The following is a 20414-nucleotide window of genomic DNA, read 5'->3' as shown; positions in this document are numbered from 1 at the left end:
TCAGGTGTTTGTGGCAGGCCCTGTGACTGCACTGGTAGCCTGGAAAAGTGAGACCAAGTCTCTATAATATTGCTGTTATTTTATTTTCTCAACAAATCATAAAAAAAAATTTTTTTTAATAGTACTTGTAATCTCCACTACTCATTTCCAAAAATAAGCACATGATCATGTATGGAGATGCAATATATTTTTATATTTCTCATTTTAAGAAAGACATTTATATGTATATAAAACAGCACAATGTGAGGAAATGTGAGTGTTATGGATTGAATTACATTCCAAAATAAATAAACAAATATTGTAAATCCTAACCTAGCCTGTGGTTATAATCCCATTTAGGAAGGGATTGTCTTTGTTATGTTAATGAGGCAGGATTAGTGTAAGAAGGATTTTGAGTCAATCTCTTTTTTTTGTTTTTTCTTTGTATGCTAAAATTCTTGGAATTCTGGCTACCTAACTGATGTTTTAGGAGCTCTGGTAGCATAGTACCCAAGGCACTTGACTGCTAACCAGAAAGCTGGCGGTTCAAACCCACCAGCAACTCCTCAGAAGGAAGGTTGGGCAATCTACTTCCATAGAGATACCACCTCGGAAACCCAAGGAGGGGTCCCTATGAATCGGGTCCGACTCCACGGCACATAACAACAACAACTTATGTTTTAAACTATTTTCATGCAGGGCATCAAACCAGTTTAAATTGGTTGAGTCATGGCCAACAAAACAAAACTGTAACAGTAACCATAACAGGAAAAAGTACTGACCCAAACCCTGGAATGGGAAACTGAGTAGAGGAGTAGTGAGCCCTTTCAGAAGCCTAATGCAGGAGATCAAATTATAGCCCGGAGTGTGGGGAACGGCATAGATTCAAATACATACATTCAAAGCAGCATGGCATGGTTGAGTGGGGCATCAATGTTTCTGACTCTGCCAGTCAAGAGATTTGGTTGCTACACAATATGCAGCTGCCCTTGTTTTCTAGGAGAGAGATTAAGTTTCTAGCAGAGTGTCGACTTGTAATTTTCTCTGTTCCAGTTACTGTTCTTGTTCATCCATATTTTACAAATGTGTTCCATTCTGTTTTGCTGTGTTGGTCATGACTGAATCAGAAAGAACTGGTTGGTTCAAAGCTTTTATGTCTACACAGAGCTGTAAGATTTTTTATTTTCCTTAACCCAAGTTAATATGCATCTATCCTCTACTTAGAATGATTTACCCTCCCTTCCCAACCTAACCCCTCATAACCATCAAAGAACAATTCTTTTTTTGTGTGAAAACTTTTTCTTGTTCAATCTTCTTTAAAAAAATTATTATTTAAAATTTTTTTTTAATATTTTAAATTTAAAATTTTAAGATACAAAATTTTGAGATACAAAAGAGATTAAACAAGCAAGGGAGTAAGCAACGATGAGAGAAGATAGATTCCAAGCCACATGAAGATGATCCAGGAGTAGAGGCTCAAAAGAGACAAGGACCTTCCTCCAGAGGCAACAGAAAAGGAAAGCCTTCTCCTCAAGCCCACACCCTGAATTCAGACTTCTAGCTTCCCAGACAGTGAGAAAATAAATTTCATTTGTTAAAGTTTGTGGTATTTCTGTTACTGGAGCACTAGATGGCACATAACAACAACAACAACAGATAACTAAAATAATGGTTTCATATGAAATAGAAAAGAAAATGAAAAAGGAGAAAGAAAGATGAAAAGAAAGATGATAAAAACCCTGATTCACTTAAAAAATAGATTGTAACAATCATACATAATATAATCTAGTTTTAGCTCTTTATGGGTGACTCAATCAGTTGAATAAAAATTCGCCATGGTTTGCAAAGCAGAAGCCATATGAAAGGAGAAGTACAGTTTTTTTTTTTTTCTTTCCCAAATGGCAGTAAGAATACATTACAATTTCTAATAAGAATCAGAGGGAAAAAGAGTCAAATGAGTTTGAATATCACACTGAAAATAATTCTTAAAATTTACACTCCTATTCTAATCCCAGCATTCTCCTCTTTCCAGAACAGTTCTGGAATGCAGGGATTTGAACTCAGAGTCAGTTGACTTTTTATTATTATTATTAAGCTTACAATTCTAAGATAATTGTAGATTCGCATGCAGTTGTAGGAAATATAAAGAAATCTTTTGTACTCTTTACCCAGTTTCCCCAAATGATAACATCTTACAAAACTATAGTTCGGTGTCAAAACCAGGGTATTGATATTGATACAGTCAAGACACAGAACATTTCCATCACCACAAGGATACCTCATGTTGGTCTTTTATAGCTATACTCATTTGTCTTCTACGTCCACAGCTCCTGAACTCTTCGTGACCACTAGTCTTTTCTACATTTCTATAATTTTGCCATTTCAAGAATGTTACATAAATGGAATCATATGGTGTATAACCTTTATGGATAGGTTTTCACTTAACATAATTCTCTGGAGATTCATTCAAGTTGATTCTGTATTAATATTTTTTTCCTTTTAATTGCTCCATGGTATAAAGGTAGCATAATTAACAGTACATAGTTCATTGTTAATAGAATGGTTAACAGTGTGTTTATCCATATACTTATCAAATGATATCTGGGTTGTTTCCAGTTTGGGGCTATTTTGAAGAAAATTCTGTAAGTATTCATGCACTAGCATCTATGGGAACTTAAGTTTTCATTTCTTCTGTGATAAATGCCCCAGAGTACAATTACTGGTTAGTATGGTAATTGTTCTAATTCTGTAGATGGTGCAAATGGTTAATGTACTCACCTGTTGACTGAGAGATTGGAGGTCCCTGTTCACCCAAAAATGCCTCAGAAGAAAATCCTGGCTATCTACTTCTGAAAGATCATCCACTGAAAATCCTATGGACCACAATTCCATTCTGACAAGAGGTTGCCAGGAGTTGGAGCCAACTTGATAGCAACTGGTTTTATGATAACTGCATATTTAGTTTTTTTAAAGAAACTGCCAAATTCTTTCAGAATGGCTGTACCATTTTACATTCCTAGGGAGCTCTGGTAGCATAGTGGCTAAGACACTTGCCTGCTAACCAGACGGCTGGCGGTTCAAACCCACCAGCCACTCCTCGGAAGGAAGGTTGGGCAATCCTACTTCCGTAGTGATACTGCCTCAGAAACCCAAGGAGGGGTCGCTATGAGTCAGGACTGACTTGACGGCACATAACAACAACAACAACAACAACTAGCAGAGTATAAGTGATCCAGTTTCTCATTATCCTCACCAGTATTTGATGTTGTCACTTGATTTTTAGCCAAAGCCAGAGATCCAATTTGGGACAAAAATTGGTAAAACAACTTTTAAATACAGTATACCTTGTTATTTTAACATTACCTGGAGCCTCTAAAAAATATTTTAAATTTAAATTTTTAATGTTTGAACTTTGGTTTAAACTCCACAACTTAAAAGCTGTGTACTTTAAACAAGCTACTTAACATCTCTGAATCTCAGTTTCCTTGTATGTAAAACCTACCCCTCCAAGGTAAGAATTATAACTGTAATGCTTATGAAGAAAGTTGCTGTTGTTGTTGTTATGTGCCATTGAGTCAGACCCGACTTATGGCAACCCATCCTTGGGTTTCTGAGGCAGTATCACTATGGAAGTAGATTGTCCCATCTTCCTTCCGAGATGAAGAAAGTAGGATATGATAAGTGCTTAATAAATGCTTATTCCTTTCCTCAACATCACTGCCTTTGCTATTTATATATTTTAATATGCATGCTTCTTCTTAATCCAATCCCAACACCACTTGTAACCAATGCTTCTGTTCAAGTTTATAGCTCTGCCTCACCTCAGTTGAATCTGAATATTGTTTAAAAAGTCGGTTAAAACATACACTGAGTGAAATAAATCAGTCACAAAAGGGCTAATATAATCCCACTTATATGAAATCTAGAATAGGCAAATGTATAAAGACCAAAGTTATTCCTAATTAATAAGGGTTGGGAGGAAAGTGAAAAGGGGGTACTGAATGTGTGCTTAGGGGGCACTGAATTTCTGTTAATGGTGATGGAAAATGTGGATATGGATAGTGGTAATGGTAGCACATTATGAACACAATTAATGTCACTGAATTGTACATGCGAAAAATGTTGAAATGGCAAAAGTCAATTAAGATGGCTAAACAGAAATAGCATGAGCTTGCTTTCAATTAAAAAAAAAAAAAAAAAAAAACTTCAGGACCAGCTTCATTACCAACCAGCTTCTATGAATTTAGGCAATTATTTCCCATCTCCAGTCAACACCACTGATGTTTATCTTTTCCATCTTTAGAACACATAGATTCAGACCTGCTTTACCTACCTCATAAAAATGCTGCATTTACAGTAAAACAATTTATAGGAAAAAAAAGTGTAGCACAGAAATGTATCTCATTCATTTTATCAAAAAACATCAAGGTAGAGAATGACTTCTGGTGTCACAGGAATTGGGGACAGAAGACTATATTAGAAATTCTTTTCCTATTTCCTTTTATAGGTGCTCTGGCATACTACCTAAGGCATTTGACTGCTAACCAGAAGGCTGGTGATTCAAACCCACTAGCCCACTAGCCACTCCTCGGAAGGAAGATTGGGCAATCTACTTCTGTAGAGATGCTGCCTCGGAAACCCAAGGAGGGTCGCCATGAGTTGAATAAACTCCACGGCAGTCAGGTTTATTATTATTATTTATTTATTTATTTATTTTTATAAAGATAATCAAAATGAGTTTGCTAATGTTTAATGAAACCATTAGCCCCAACACCCTTGCTGAGTCCTAGTAAACAGTTCCCTTTGGTACACAAGGTATGCTGAGGGAAGGGGGTGATCCCGACTGCAGAGCACTTGGCAACTGCCCCTTCATGAGCTCATTAACTTTCCATATTCTAAGATATGTTATGGTTTATCTGGCTCAGTTAGGTGGGAGCAGATTATATAACCCAGTTTTAACTTAAAATAATAATTGCTTCAAGTAGATTCCATGTGTCGGAGTAGATCTGTGCTTCCTCAGGTTTTCAATGGCTGATTTTCTGGAAGTAGATCACTAGGCCTTTCTTCTAGGGCACATCTGGGTGGACTGGGACCTCCAACATTTCTCTTAGCCGCCCAGCATATTAACTATTTGCACCGCCCAGGAGCCCCTTAAAAATAGGCAAGGAGCTTAAAAAGATTCTTGCCAAGAACCTTAGATTGAAGATAATTCAAAAAATACAGGCATAACCAATCAGCAACAAATTGACATACTCTCCCTTCTAGTAAGAGCTTTTGTCAGCCACAAAACGAGGAAGAAGCATTGACAAAATGAATCAACAGTAACTTAGTCAAAATAGTTTTACACGACAAAAACTATATTTGAAATATAGATTTGTATCCATAACTGATGATGTTGAATCTCACCTTAAAATACTTGAACTTTCCTCAGAAGTAAGACTGGGCAATCTACTTCCGTAGTTATACCACCTCTGAAACCCAAGAAGGGGTCGCTATGAGTCAGATCTGGGTTTGGTTTGGGTTTTTTTTCATTGTTTAATACTTCTTAATCTTGTCCTTTTTTTAGTTTATTTTTTTGTATGGGATTATAATGTGCATATTGTATCAGTAAAATAGGGCATACACACAGTTTTCAAATAATATAATTAAGTGGGGGCCCAAAAATGTTTCACTATTGGAGTGACCAATCAAAACAGTAGGAAGAGTATTGGCCTAGAGTATTCTATTTCTTGAGGCATCCTTTGCCTCAGTTTAAAAGAGCTCTGGTGGCAGAGTGCCTAAGGCATTTGACTGCCATCCACAAGGCTAGCAGTTCAAACCCACCAGCCACTCCTCTGAAGGAAGACTGGGCAACGCACTTCTGTAGAGATACCACTTCAGAAACCCAAGGAGGGGCACTGTGGGTCGGAGTTGACTTGACAGCAGTGTTTGGTTTTCTTTTTCTTTATTTTGCCTCAGTGTGGTGGTTAAGTTTGTGTGTCAACTTGGCTGGGCCTGGTTGAGTGGCTGGGTAGCTGAATGTAGTTATTCCCCATGATGAGATTGGTAATTAACTCCATGGTGGAATCTGCTGGAGCAGCTGAGTAGCTGCTTTGGGTATGTGGACTGTTCCCCATATATAATATGCAGCTTTGGGAATGGTTTCTAGCTTGTGGCATGCTTGAACCCTGCAGGTAGCCGTGTCATTGTTCAGCAGCCTGCTATGCTCTGCGGACCTTGGGACTTTCAGTGCACTTGAATTAATGGCCTGCCGTGTGGTTGGGTAACATCGGGACTGTGCCTTTTTACTTAACCTGGGGCTTGTCAGCATCATAGCTGCCTGAGTGAAGAAAAGCCTCTTGTATCAGTTGGCTGGGAGCAAGAGGCAGAGCTGAAGCCACAGTTAAGGGGCTTTCACCCAGCCCCTAGAGCCTAGCATTTTGAACTTGGACTTAAAGCCTCCAAACTATGAGAGAATAGACTCCTGTTTGTTCAAGCCATCTCTCTTGTCAAAGAGGCACAGAGGTAACCAAAACATGCAGTTTAGACCTTTGTATCAGGCACCAAGAAACCACAAAAAAAAAAAAAGATGACAAAGATGGCATAAAATTGGATTTCCACTGGAAATGCAGACAATTGCTATCTCTAGGATCATCTCGCCATACATTTCTAAGCTTCTAAAATAGCCAGAAGCCATCGACCTCACACTGTCAACCCTGAGACTGCAAGTGAATGCTGGCTCCTCATACAAAACTCCATGAAGTCCATAGTCTGTCAACATTGCCACACATGGTGGCTCTCAGGAAGGTAACTGTGGCATGCCACTCTTTAGCTACAGAGATAAGCCAAAAGGAAAAAAGAAAAAAAAATAGCTAACCTTTACTATGTACTTTCTATGTGGCAGACCCTCTGCTAGGAGCTTCATGTGAGTCATCTCACTAAATATGCCTTCTGACACGGATAAAGGCTACAATTATTATCCACCATTTACAGATGTGATAACTGAAGCAAAGAACAGTTAAATAATGTTCCCAAGATCATACTGCTAATAAGTGCTACAGTCAAGATTCAAAACTTTGTCTCTGATTCCTGTGTTGTGCTGCTTTACCTTCATAGTAATAGCTTTTACAGAAGATCAGTATTAACATTTCCTTACAATATACTCCAAGTTAGTTTTCAAGATTGGTTGCATTCTAAATTGTGGTTTTGTTTCATCTTAAGACATAACTATTTACCAGAACACATCATCAAGCTTGTAATAAACATCAAAAGTGAATGACAATTTATTCACAGGAATTCTTTGTACAAGCAGATTTTTAAAAAATTCATCCTACCAATGCTCAAAGCAATTACTTTAAACTTTCTGACATGAATCAGGGTGTAAACAATAAAGAAACAGAATGTGCATGGCTTACTGTTTACTCAGATACAGCTGAGGTTATAAGCACCAAAACTCCTAGCATCCAAAGCAAAGAGAAAAATGCAGTGAGTGATTCAGTTATTTCTCAATATTCAGATAATTAACAATGAGAAGAGAAAATACAGGGTCAGCTGAGTGAGTTTTTAATTAAATATAGTGTAGCTATATTAATGCCATGTAATATTAGGATGTTTAAGGAAAGGAGAGAAAAATCCAGTGAGTTGAGGTAACTCTTGATTCTGTGACCTATTAGTAAAACACAGAAAGTAGAAGCAATGAGGGGAAAAAAAGAAATAGCAATTCCTTTCCTGGTGGAATTGCCAGGAAATTGCCAGGAAAATCCACCTCTGCATGATTGTGTGTTCTTGGCTGTGTAAGTTGAGGACGTTAGAATTTCTCTTCTCAGATGCCCCATTATAAATACCTACATTGTGATTTTGAGAGCACTATAATTTACAAAGCTCAGTCAACATCACACAGATGCAAAGGCCGCTTTGAGTCACTATTTAATCTTTTATGAACCATCATATTTATCTTTATAAATAGTTTATTAAATATCACTCTATCTGAAAAAAAGAAAAATTCAGCATTCAAACAACCAAGCAATTCAAAAGCCTGATATAATACATAACTTTTGTAGTAAAGCAAATATGGTCATTTGATTAGATTCTCTGATTTTATTACTGACATCATCTTTACTTGAATAGCACAAATGCATAGAACTTAACAATGTTTGGAAAAGCAGAAAGAATTACAAGAAATATAAGGAGGCAGTTTCCTGTTTTATTTATCCCAGATTAACAGCAGTTAAAGTTGCTGATTTTTTCCTTAAAAAAAAAAAAAAAAAAATCTTTTCTCACTTTATTCTCAACAAGTCACAGTTACACTTTATTATTCTAGTGAGTATACTTTATTATTCCAGTTTATCCCAGGCTTAAAAAAATGCAATGCTCTTTGATGCCTTACACCATGCACTTATTTAGAAAGAACAATTGTACAGTGAATTAAAGAACTTTGTATTTTAAACAAATTGTATATCTATCAGTAGAAAGTTGCTATGATTTAGGAATATTTCAGAATGATGTGTTGAAGGAAATTCTATTTTAAAAGTAATTGAAAACTGCTCTTGTCTTAAAAGAAATAATTGTAGCCATATCCTTACATGACAATGTTGTTGTTGTTATGTGCCGTCGAGTCGGCCCCGACTCATAGCGACCCCTCCTTGGGTTTCCGAGGCAGTATCACTACAGAAGTAGGATTGCCCAACCATATCATAACTAAAAATCAGAGTGAGTAGTATTTTCCCATATACACAAATTTAGAATTACTTTTTTGATTGGGTTTCTTCATAAGTATAAAACAAATTTTTAAATCACTGAAATGAAGAAGAAAAAAAAAGTCTACTTGGTTATGTGGATCCATCTCACCACCCTCCTATTTATACACAGACAGCCAGGTCCTGCCTAAGCAAATTTTCTTTTTCAGACTTTTTTGTTTCTGCGTTCCTCCTGTCTTATTTCTTGCATACCTGTTTAAGCCATCATTTTATAACTGTAGTTAGAGAAAGCACTTGTTTATTTCCCTGATGTCATCTTTTAACAAAAATAAAATTTTCTTCAATGGAACACAAGTAATCTTTTGGAAAAACTCTAACTTCTGGTAGGTTCTGCAGAGTTTAGGCAGTCTGTCCAGGGCACCGTCCATTTGTCACCCAGCACAAATAGGGAATCCTATTACCTACAAAGGTATTAGGAAAGTGCTCCCAGCTGAAAGCATTTATCCAATTCCAATTGTTGTTTGAAAATCTAAAATACTAAGGGCAGTATTGTTCCAGGAGCTACTGTTTAAAACAATGCAAGGCCTGTTTAGAGTAAAAAATCAGTATTTGAAAATCTGAGTTGGTTTAAAAAATAATAACTGTGTATCCAAAAAAGAATTCCTAAAGAAGTATTTATAAGCCAGGCACATGTTTTTAATTTTAATAATACTGACTTACCTAAATAAATATGTAGAATGTAATGATTGTTCTCTATATTTTGATACTTTTTAATACTGCTCTATTTTAGTGAGTTTGCAAAGAGGCTAATGAATAATAGTGTAGAAAAATTATCTATCTGTCAGTAGAAAGTTGCTGTGGTTTGGGGGCATTTCAAAGGGCTGTGTTGGAAAAAGCTCTGTTAAAAATAATTGAAAACTGCTCTAATTTTAAAAGAAACGAATATAGCCATATCCTTATAGGATAATGTCAGATAAAAAGTAATCGTGTCCCCTCCACAATTGTATTTGTTGGCATTTATATGAGAACAGTAATACTTTCAGGTTATTTTCATAGTTGTCCACTTAACATGGGATTAATATCAAAATCTTTGTAATTATTTGAGATCCCCCATTGGAAAGCAGTGTGGCAAAACATATTAATGATTAAGACACTCCAGCAGTTTTAATACTAAACAGATTAACACACATGAAAGTAGTAAATCATTTGTGCATTGAATAATATGCCAGACCTATTTTTTTTTTATGAAAACAGATTTGTTATGAAATGGTACCATTTCTAGCTGCTGCTTCCTATTCCTTGAAAACTAAAGTAAGCAGTTAGCTAGAAAACAGAAACATATACATGGATGTGCAGGACTGTTTGGAGTTGGAATAATATTCTGTGGCTTTGTCATTGTACCATTTTCTGAGGTGTGTTTTCCATAAAATTGAGAACCAAAACTAGGGGGGTTATCCAAATAGTGAGGATACAATCTAGTGGGATTATAAACCAAAAATGTTTAAGTATGAAAGAGGCTGCTAATTGGTCAAAATGACTATGAATTTGTTTTATGACCAGTAGTAAGCAAATGTAAGTCCATGCCTTATACATTTTAAATAATAAGAAGTATATTTCAATATGCATTCCAGAGTCTCGTAAAAATATATCTCTGCTTCAACTGTACCACCTCCTTCAGTAGTTATTGAGAACAAATTATAAAATAATTTCCCAAAGGATGCCCATCTTTCTTGAATCCATGTGAAAAGTAGACTTCACATCCAAGATTTAATTACTTGATAATCCTTTTTGCTTTTAGCTATGTAGATCTGAGTAGGGTGTGAAACCTTGGAAATGTAATTGAACATAACAAAAACACAGGTGCCTGGGGGAAGAGATGGACAATAGTGCTAAAAGACAATGTCTGTATAACTTCAGCTGAGCCCAAGAAGCAGGGTGAGGTGTCAGGGAATTAAAATCATGTTGTTTCCACTTATGGAGAGAGAATCCATAAAAAAAGATTTATTATCATATTTTATTTTTGAAATGTAGTATTTGTTTTTTTACTTTAAAAGTACTCCTCAGTATAGAGGAGAGTAAATATTATAGTTTAGTTAAACAGCAGCCAAGATTTAATTGTCTGTGAAATATAAGGCTTAGAACCTGATTTAACTACTACTGTTCTGCTGATACAAACTGGGCTGTGTCTGCGCGGTGACCGTATGTACCCAGCGGCCGATTTACACAGAAGAGCTCTCTGAAAAGAATTAAAAGTGGGCTGGGGGCAGCCACACGTCTGCGGGAGCCCATCCAAGGGGTTTGGAGCTTAACTCTTCCCGCAGTAGATTTAAAGTGACTTTGTGCAAAAAGTCAAACAAGAATAAGCAGGTATGGAAATACAACAAATCATGCTAGCAGTTTAACAGCGAGGGAGAAGGGGAAATTCAGTAACCGCTAACATATACTGAAGAAAAATGTAACCGGGATAGAAGTGGGGGGAAGGAGGGGAAAGAGAAAGAAAGCTGAGAAGGCTACAACACTCATTTCCATATGTGAATTGCACATTTATTCTGCGTCTCAGCCAGAAACCTGGAATGTCCGCTCCTTTAACACTGCTTTGCGTGCCCTTTGCTTGGGGTTTAGGAAAGGGTCGCCCGCCACCGCCCCTCTGTTACCCTCTCTTCTGGCTGCACTGACTCCTCGGTTCGCTTACTCTAACCTCCGAGGATGCCGAGGAGAAAGCGGGCGGCTGCAGATTTGCCCTGGTGGCACCATAGCCACAAGCCAACCCCTAATTGCAAAGCAAACAAGGCTGAAATATTGGATTGGTCTCAATCGTGACAAGATCTACGCTTTTGCTGCCAATTTGTTTGTGCAGCTCTATTTAAAGGCACTTGATTGAGGAAATGTTGAAAATAGCGGTGAGGGTTTTCCTAATGAGACCTCAGGAGGGAAGCGTCGGCCTTCGCCCAGCGCAGGGGGCATGGGGGTGAGGGGTGCGGGGATGTGGGGCGCCATTAACCCTTTCCTGCCCGCCTCAGGCGAAATGACCTCGAAGCGGAGCGGGGGAAGCTGGGAGTCCATCCCTCTCGGGAGCTGTGACCTCCTGAGCGGCGGGGAATCGGCTTTCTTGTGGGCGAGAACCTACAGAAGGATGGGGATCTAAACGAGAACGTAACCTAGATAGTAGGAGCAGCAAGAGCCGTCGCCGTGACCCGGAGCGGTTGGCCTCAATCTGCAGGGATGTCCCTGGCCGCGCCCGCAGCCCCACAGCTCAGCATCTTGCTCCCCCGCGCCCACGATCCTGGGGCACTGAGGTTTCGTGAGGGTCGGGGCGCCGAGGCTGGGCCGCGCCCCACCCTGCGAAGGGTAGCGGCGGCTCAAAGAGGATGCACTGGCCCGGTGGCACCATCGCTGTTGGGCTGGAAGGGAAAGGGAAAGCTTTGGAAGAAGGAAAAGACAATACTTACTAGGTGCAACCTGCAGGCCAGGAGTCCCTCTCGGGCGTAGGATTTCACCTCATTTATCTTCCCTACACACCCCTCCGGTCGGTGTCGCTATCCCCATTGTTCAGATGGCGATACCAAGGTTCAGAGAGATTGAGGAATTTGCCCAAGGTCGCACAGCCAGTCCGTGGGCACTTAGAGTCTGCCTGCCCTGCTCTGATGCTGGGTTCGGTGGTCGGGAGGCAACACCCAGGGGGCCAGGCCGAGGCTAGGGTTCTCGCCGCACCACCACCACCACCTCATCCAGATCCAGCGTCCGACTGACTCAGATCCAATGCCAGCGCCATCGAGCCGGATGAAGCATTCCTCCATGTTCCCCATGGCTCAGGGATGAAGGTCTGTTCCTAAAGGACCGCTCCAAGTCTTCTACCAGCTCTCATAGCTTTCAAAATAAAGAAAATAAATCTGACTGCAATTCGGGTAGGCAGAATTCACCTGATTTCTCGAAGCCATCCCTCCTAGGTACGCTGTTTACCCACCTACTAAGTGCTATGAATTGTTTGAGCCTTAAGGTATCCAAAGTGGTGAAAGATGTGTTTGCAGAGTGGAAGAACAAGAGAAGGGTTCAGAAGAGGAGAGAAAGCTTGATTTGGGAATGGACAGAGAACAATATCTGGAAAGGCTTCCTGGAGGAGGTGGCATTTAAGATGGGCCTTGAAGAAACAAAACTATGTGGATTCTCTGAGATGGGAGAGACATGAATTGTTTGCCAGTGATGCTGGCAAGTAATGGGGATCCAGACCCACAACCAGGGACAATGCTGCCGTCTCCTGGCTGCCCCTCTAGCTTTGAAAGCTAGGGGTTGATCATACCAGAGGCAAGGTTCCAGTTGCTCCCGGGACTGGAAACCTAGAGCTTGGGGATGATACTGACCCTTCCAGAGCCCTGGACTTGAGCCAAAAGGGATTGCCAAGAGCCGGACAGGTAAATGGTAATGGAGCACAATCTCACCAGAGTTTCTAACCACCAAAGCCCCACATTCCAGTATTTTTCCCCATGGAATCTGGTCAGAGATGTACCTTGGCCAACCTGAAGTTTGTCTTTCTGGAGTCAGGCAGATGTGGACTAGAAAGCAAAAACACCCCCCTCCCCGGGAACGGGAAGAGGACTGGTTTCAGTTGTACTTCCCAGAAGAATGATCTGTGCCTTCTGTCAGCAAAACAAAAAAAGCATCAGTCACACAGATTTAGTGAAGTCTCAGAATTCTGAATGGAATTCTCTTTTTTTTTTTTTTTTTCTTAATGCAACCAATTCCTCTGTTTGAAGTTGGATGCTTTGCAAGCAGAATGCAATTCCATTTTTTGTTCCTAGAGGTTTTGGCCTGTGTTAAGTGGGCACACACACAAGTATTAAAAAGAAAACCATTCTCTTTTGGAGAAATGAACAAAGTAGTGGCTCTCCAATCATAATGCAGATACATAATCTGTAACAACAAATTAGTCCCCTTGTGCTGCGCATTTCCAGCAAGCATCCTGCCTTCTCTGTTTATATTATAACTTTTCTGCCTGCAATTATTTTTATTTTAATTTTCTGTCACTTTAACAGAAACCAGAGCCTTTTCTTTTAATGTTTTGTACACAACATGTTCGTTTTGATAAGATGTTCTTTCCTATCCTCTTTTAGTTTGCCTTTTGCTTGTTTAGAGTTCTATATCAGGAGTTTCTAATATTTCTCCCTCTTTTTTTAAGAACATGTCCCTGTCTTGCTTTATTTGTTTGTGTGAAATTTCGTTTGAAAGGAGATCAGAGAGAGCAGGAGGGGTTTGTAATAAGAGAATGACCGAATGACCCAAAGGCTGATTATCTATCATTAACTGGAGACTCGGTGTACCCAAATTACCAGGGAGACCTCAGTCTGCCGGATCCTTACCCGGCCAGAAAGGCAACCATGGAATGCACACACTGAAACAGGCTTGGAATATTGCAACTGGGGACAGTCTGCTCACACAACATTTTCTTAAAGAAGTTTCCTTCAAAATTCAGCTCTTGTTTGGTGTGCACATTTATGTGATTCTGACATGTTGTACACATGTAGAAATTTCAGCCTAAAGACTAATTTTAATATTTCTGTAACTAAGTTTTCTGTATTGTTTCATTGGGAGCAAAATTGCAGTTAATTGTCTAAGCTCCAGAGAATATCGAGAAATCAAGCCAAGCTGCTTTTGATCTGCTCGTGCTGCTAAACCCACACCTTGTAAAAATCGAGGTTTTCCATTAATATTGACAATAAAAGTGTTTCTTTTTGTTAACCTGAAACCTAACCATCCTGGCTCAAGTCCTTCATCTATAAGCAAAGGCACTAGAAGAAAGCAGAAAAGGTTTGGAAGAAACTGCCAGGGCTAACGGAATCCATCTATGCGAATTTGCAAAGGAGGCTACAGAACACAACTTCCCTGGAATGCAAGTAACATTGCAGTTAGCAATGAGAATGTGCTGGGGCCTCAAGCCACAAGCAAACCTTTCAGTCACATAAATGGCTTTTTCAAAGCCCCATGTTTTAAGTTGCCCTTTTCTCACACATTTTATCTTGGGACCTAGGCTGCCCTGCAATCTAGCTAAAGTCCATTACTTACTGTTTGCATACAGCAATGTATGCAGAGTTACCATTCCTTCCTATCTGAACATTGAACATTTTCCTCCTGCCTTGGAAGAAAATATTGCTAGTGCATGTAGTTTACTTGAAAGAAGAATGTTGATAAGTATTTAGCATAAATCCTGCGGAGTATGTTTTCTTATGCCACTTCTGTTCCAAACTTGCTATTTTTCTACAAAGTAGCAAAGGTCAGGCTTACTATACCTTTTAGGACCAGTATAATGACATTAATAATACCTCTCATGTATACATTACATTGTCTCTTGTGAGGCCCTTTCAAATGTGTTACCTTATGTTCCCTTTAGTTCAGATAAGCATTTTAGCTTTACACACAGACTTGAATATCTGGCAAAGTATCTAGTATCTAACAGTGTACCTGTTAGTAGTGTATCTAACAGATAATCTGGGGATCTGAGCACTGGTTAATTGGTAATGTTATGTATGAAGATCTTTCTTAAACAGCTTAAGGACAAACTGGTATCTCATTCTTCCTCCTCAGATTGAGTGATGTCGAAAACCTTGTAAATCCAAACATTATTGAAGGCAAATTAGGAGGGAGGAAAGAAGCAAAGGGTTGGGGGAAGCTAAATGGAGGGAGGTTGAATTTACAGGCACCAAACAAGCCTTGATTTTTTCCAGTGACTCAAATGTTTCCCAATCAGAACTAGACTGAAGGATTCATAAGCAATCAGCCCACTCAACCCCCACCACAGTCATCATTGTATCTAGGCAACCCCACCCCCCACCCCATGCATGCCCACTGGTCTATTTTGGATGGGGAAGGGGAGAGGAGGGGACCTACTCACCAAATACCCAGCCCCCACTCAACTCCAAAAGAATTATCAGGAGAAATAAAATCCCCTAAGAGCCAAGGGCAGCCTTGCAGGCCCTCTATATTTGAAACAGGCATTAAAAATCCAATTGAGCTTGATTCTGCTTTGTAGAGATGTAGTTCGAACAACACATTTAAGGAGCCACAGTCGCATGCCATATCCATAGACAACTGTTTTCCAAAAGGAAAACTAGCAAGGAAGGGACTGCAAAACCCTAGTTAAGAAGGAGTTCCTTGCCACCTAGTTCTGTGTTTTCTAAAGGTTCTAGCACTAAGTGGCTAATACATAAAATGATTCAATTCTACCCTAGTACCGACAGGAATGCAGAGATATCAGGGTGTAGCAGGAAGCACTATCCTTGGAGCTGGTGCAGCTGAGGTCACTTCTTTAGCACCACATTGTTTTTTGTTTGTTTGTCTGTCTGTTTGTTTGTTTTTGTCAACTTCTAGGTTTAATGCTCTTTCTGGGATTCTTAGCACTTTCAGAGGTTCACCTTATACAAGAGCAGCACTATGGATATTTAAGGGAATGGTCTAAGTCACTTCTCCTATGGTGGTTAGAAAAACAAGGTAAAACCAGATTTGAGAAACTATGAAGGGAATCAAGCCATGATTCCTGAAAACATAGTATATGTGTTTATGGCTCTCTGGCCTGGTTCTTTTCAGGTCCAGTTTATTTTGAGTTCTCATGAGCAAAACACAAGATACAAACTGCACTTGCCTTTGAAATAATAAATACCTTGAAAAGATCGTATTTTCTCTGAAAACATACTGAAGTTTAAATATATATATATATATATAGTTTAAACTAGATTGATTTTACAAGTAATATCTCACAAGACCAAAATATTTCCAAGGGAGTGCTCAGCCTCTCCCCTGCTCTTTGAATCTTTTCCAGGGGAAGCTATGGTAGTGAAGGGAAGGAGACAAGAGACGTGGATGCAAAATAAATGTTTGAATCCAGTCTATTTGTTTGACCTGAGACACATGTAATACGCAAAACAGTGGATACACCATCAGCTATAACCAAAAACATTGGCAGACAATCACAAACATTACTTTAATCCTGAGCTGTCTCAGTGTGAAGTGAGTCCCTGATGGGTGAAGGTTCCTCAGAGGAAGGGGTTAGAGGTAGCTTGCCCTAAATAGGATTCCTTCCTCAGGCATCCAGGGCAGTCCCCAGCTCCATTCTCAAAGTTCCCTGGCCTCTTGAGGTCTCTGAACATGTACTTTCTAGCACAGACCAAGCGTGCAGCCCCCTGCCCCCCAGCTAACACCTAAGCCGGGGTCTGTGCTCTCTTCCCTTCCTTCTCCCACTTCACCTTTCACCATTGGCACTACCATCACCTCCATCACCACCACCTCCCAGGAAGTACAAATCACCTAAATTGGGGGCAAATCCAAGTTGACATCTTTCACTGCCTGCTTTCCAGAGCAGCAGGGTAACTCAGCAGCCCCATGAGACCCAGAGCTAGAAATGCCAAAGAGGGCACAAAGAATAAAAATTGCACGCCTCTGAGAGTGTTGTCAGGGTGGGGTACACCTGGGTAAAGCAAGCCTGGCCTCTCCCGGTCAGTCACTACAATTGAGGACACCACTAGCATTCCCTGGTTTATCCCTTCTTTCCAGGCCACCTATAGGTGTACCTCTCTGTGGCTACAGCCTCTCGGTTTAGGTTTCTGAGATGCATGAAGCTATAGATCCTTGGATCACAGTAATTAACTGATAATGATGCTGTCAGTGAGAACTGATCTTTTACAACTTTTTTTTTTCCCGGTCCCATGTTGTTCTTTTATCATTCTCCATGTTATCTGGGACCATGAAGTGATTCACTTATTTTTTGTTTCAGTTAAAGGAGCATGAGAAAGGCTGATCATGGTACATTCTGAAGTCTTCCCTGCTGAGGTCATTGACCTCTTGTGGACAGAACATCCCAAATTCCAGCACAGCCCTCAGCCTAATCTTTTCTTCCCCTTGTCTTCAATCTCCAAAACTCCGACTGGGTTTGAAAGCAGCCAACTAACTTCTTCCCCTGAATTTTTATGTTCCCAGACTGGGTGCAACCAACTTCTTACTTTGTCTACCTGCTTCCAAGGCCTAAACGTGTTTTTATAAACAGATCTGTTTTTTTCAATGTATCACATGTCACAGTATTGAACTCCCCATATTTACACATTCAGAATTTCCCTCCCATTAAAATGATAAACAGAACATGCTGCATACTACCTGTATTCTTTCTTTGAAAAACTAGGTCTTAAAAGACCTTGTGCTCAAAACTGCAGACCCACCTATGCTGAGGGTTGGTAACCGAAAGTCACAGTTTTGTTCTGAGATTGGTTCTGGACTGGTTTCTGGTACTCCTCACCCCTGCCTCTGCCTTAACACACTGCTGGGAATTGTGGAGGAAAAGTGACCTCCTATTGCAGGGACAGAATGGGCTCAGCATCAATTCTCTCCTTGGGTTTTTACCCTCGCCTTTACTATGGCCCAGCTTGCAAACCTAGAAAATGCGCAAGCTGCTGCCGAGACTCCCGGGGTGGGGCGGGAAACCCAGCCCCAGTTCTGGCAGCGCGGGAGTTAGGTGCGACTCGCCTTCCATTTGCGCTGACCTCGCCTTCTACCGCAGAACCATGAACACCGCGATGAGCGCCCAACCGGCAGGGAAAGGACTGTCCTCCCAAGGCCCCTCAAGTGTGCGGAACCAGGGGCTTCCCTTATGGCCTACGACCCGGCACTGCCTGCCTCCAAAGGACGATGCCCAAGGTGGAATCTTTGGTCTCTGCCAGTAATCCTGGCCAGGCCCAGCGGGGAGTCCAGGCCTCCACAGCCTCTGTTTCTGTACACTATGCCTTCAGCTCTCTCTAATTTTGCGCCCGCGAACTCCTCTTGGCACCCTTTTTCACACGAATTCTATTGCGTTGAATCCCCATATACACCTCAGCCTCCCTCCCGCCTGGGGGCTAAGCCCCCGGGGTGATTTCAGCTCACGCCAAGTGCCCACACCCCTGTTCGTCTTCTAAAGATGCTCACGACAAGCGGGCGCCCCAGCCCAACCCTGCTGCCCCGAGGCTGGTGACTTACAAGTGGAGATCCATTTTCTGTTGTAATGCATTCAAGATCACCAAGGCAAGCAGTCTAAACATCCACGAGCCGTCCTCCCCGCCTGTCTCTTAAAGTGGCGTTTAATGGTTCCTCTCCGATAACTAAACCTGCTTTCCACAGATGCCCGCTTTTATGGGGGAGGCAGGAATGCAGAGATATATTTATATGTTTGTTCATAAAAACTGGAAAATAAGCTCTGAACACGCTGTAAAAAATATTCGGTTACTTACCAAACAGGCTGGTTAAACCATGGGAACACCGATTTCGGCCACACCACAGATTCGGGCAATCGAGGTGCCCGCGCTTTGAAATCGCCCCAGGTCTTCTTTAGCGTTGACGTCCCTGAAGAATACGGAAATAAGAACATTTACAATCTCCTGGACAAGTCGTCCAGGGGTCTCAACCAAAACCTCGAAGAAAAACAGCCACAAGAACATTAGCCACCTAAGACCGTCCCAACCGCAGTAACGTGGTGGGTGAGTAAAGAGCGAGGGAGACGGGTGTTTCCAGCCTGCACCCAGGTCACAGCAGCAGCCGTCCCCGCCTGCTGGGGGCGAGGAGACCGCGCGGTTTGCAGCCGCCCCTTTGTGGGGTCCCCGCCGCCTACCGTCTCTGCTCGTGGACCCCGCACGATACTGCTTGCTTATTCTCTTGTCTCGGTTACCTACAAAACACTTCGAAAAGCAATTTATTTTTTTAACTAGAGAAGAAAGAGAAATGATACTGTACCTTTTTTGATGTTCAATATTTAAGACTTGGGGGAAAAAATAATAGCGAAGCATTTGTTAAACACTTGCATTAACCTCTAGCTGATAAAAAAGTTTTTTTTTTAACTCTGCCCCCCCCCCCTTCGTTTTAATTATCTTATGGTTATGAAGAGGCAGCCAATCCTGAAAGAGGACCTCGGCAATTAGCAACTTGAACATCAAAAAAGTTTTATTGCGGAGAGAGCAAGGCGCCGCCCCCGCCGCCCCGGGATTGGCGTGCGGAGCCTCTGACGACATATATTAACCCGAGCTGCCCTAAAGATGTAGCTGTACATGGAGATCTTGCTGGGAAAAAAACGCTTGCGGAGAGCTGGTCCCTCCACGGAGTTCAGACCAGGAACGCCAGCACTGCCACCCGGGAGCGCCGGCACCGCTGCACAGACTCTTCTGAGAGCCGGACCCGCCGCCTTCACGCCCCAAGGCGCCTGCGGGGCCTTAGATCCTTCCCCCGAAAGAAGGAGAGGATCTGAGAAAATGGATGCACTGAGATCTCTCTGAAAACCTTCCGGAGAGCACAAGAAGAGCGAGGACGCATTACTTGCCGCTAAAATCACATTCAAGGACCAAAACAATAACAACCACCAAAAAAAAAAAAAAAAAAATCATTAAAACAATAAGCGCCCAAGAACCCAGACAGGCTAGTGGGGGGAGGAAAAGGGGCGGGAAGGGGAGGGTCGCATGGAGGTAGCTTCGCAGTAAGCAGTCGACCCCGCCGCCTCCCTCAGGGCCGGCTCCTCTAGCCGCGGCTCGGACTCGTCTCGGGAATTCTGGCTGGGCTTCGACGCCCGGAGTGAGGGCGGCCGTGGAGCCCGGCGACTCCGCAGAACAGCCTCGCCGGAGCCGGGCCACCTTTGCATGAACACGAGAAGATTCTGCGTCTCCTCAGCAGCCGGGGAAGCCGGAGCCGGCACGGGGGCCGTGGAGCAAGGCGGGAGCCGGAGGCGGCGGCCAGAGGCGCACAGTGCCGGGACCAGCTCTCCGC

This window comes from Orycteropus afer, unplaced genomic scaffold, assembly GCF_000298275.1.
Source record: "Orycteropus afer afer isolate SDZICR_OR568_19922 unplaced genomic scaffold, OryAfe1.0 scaffold00268, whole genome shotgun sequence".
Taxonomy (NCBI): Eukaryota; Metazoa; Chordata; class Mammalia; order Tubulidentata; family Orycteropodidae; genus Orycteropus; species Orycteropus afer.
The sequence above is the reverse complement of the archived record's forward strand: the minus strand, read 5'-3'. Positions refer to the sequence as shown.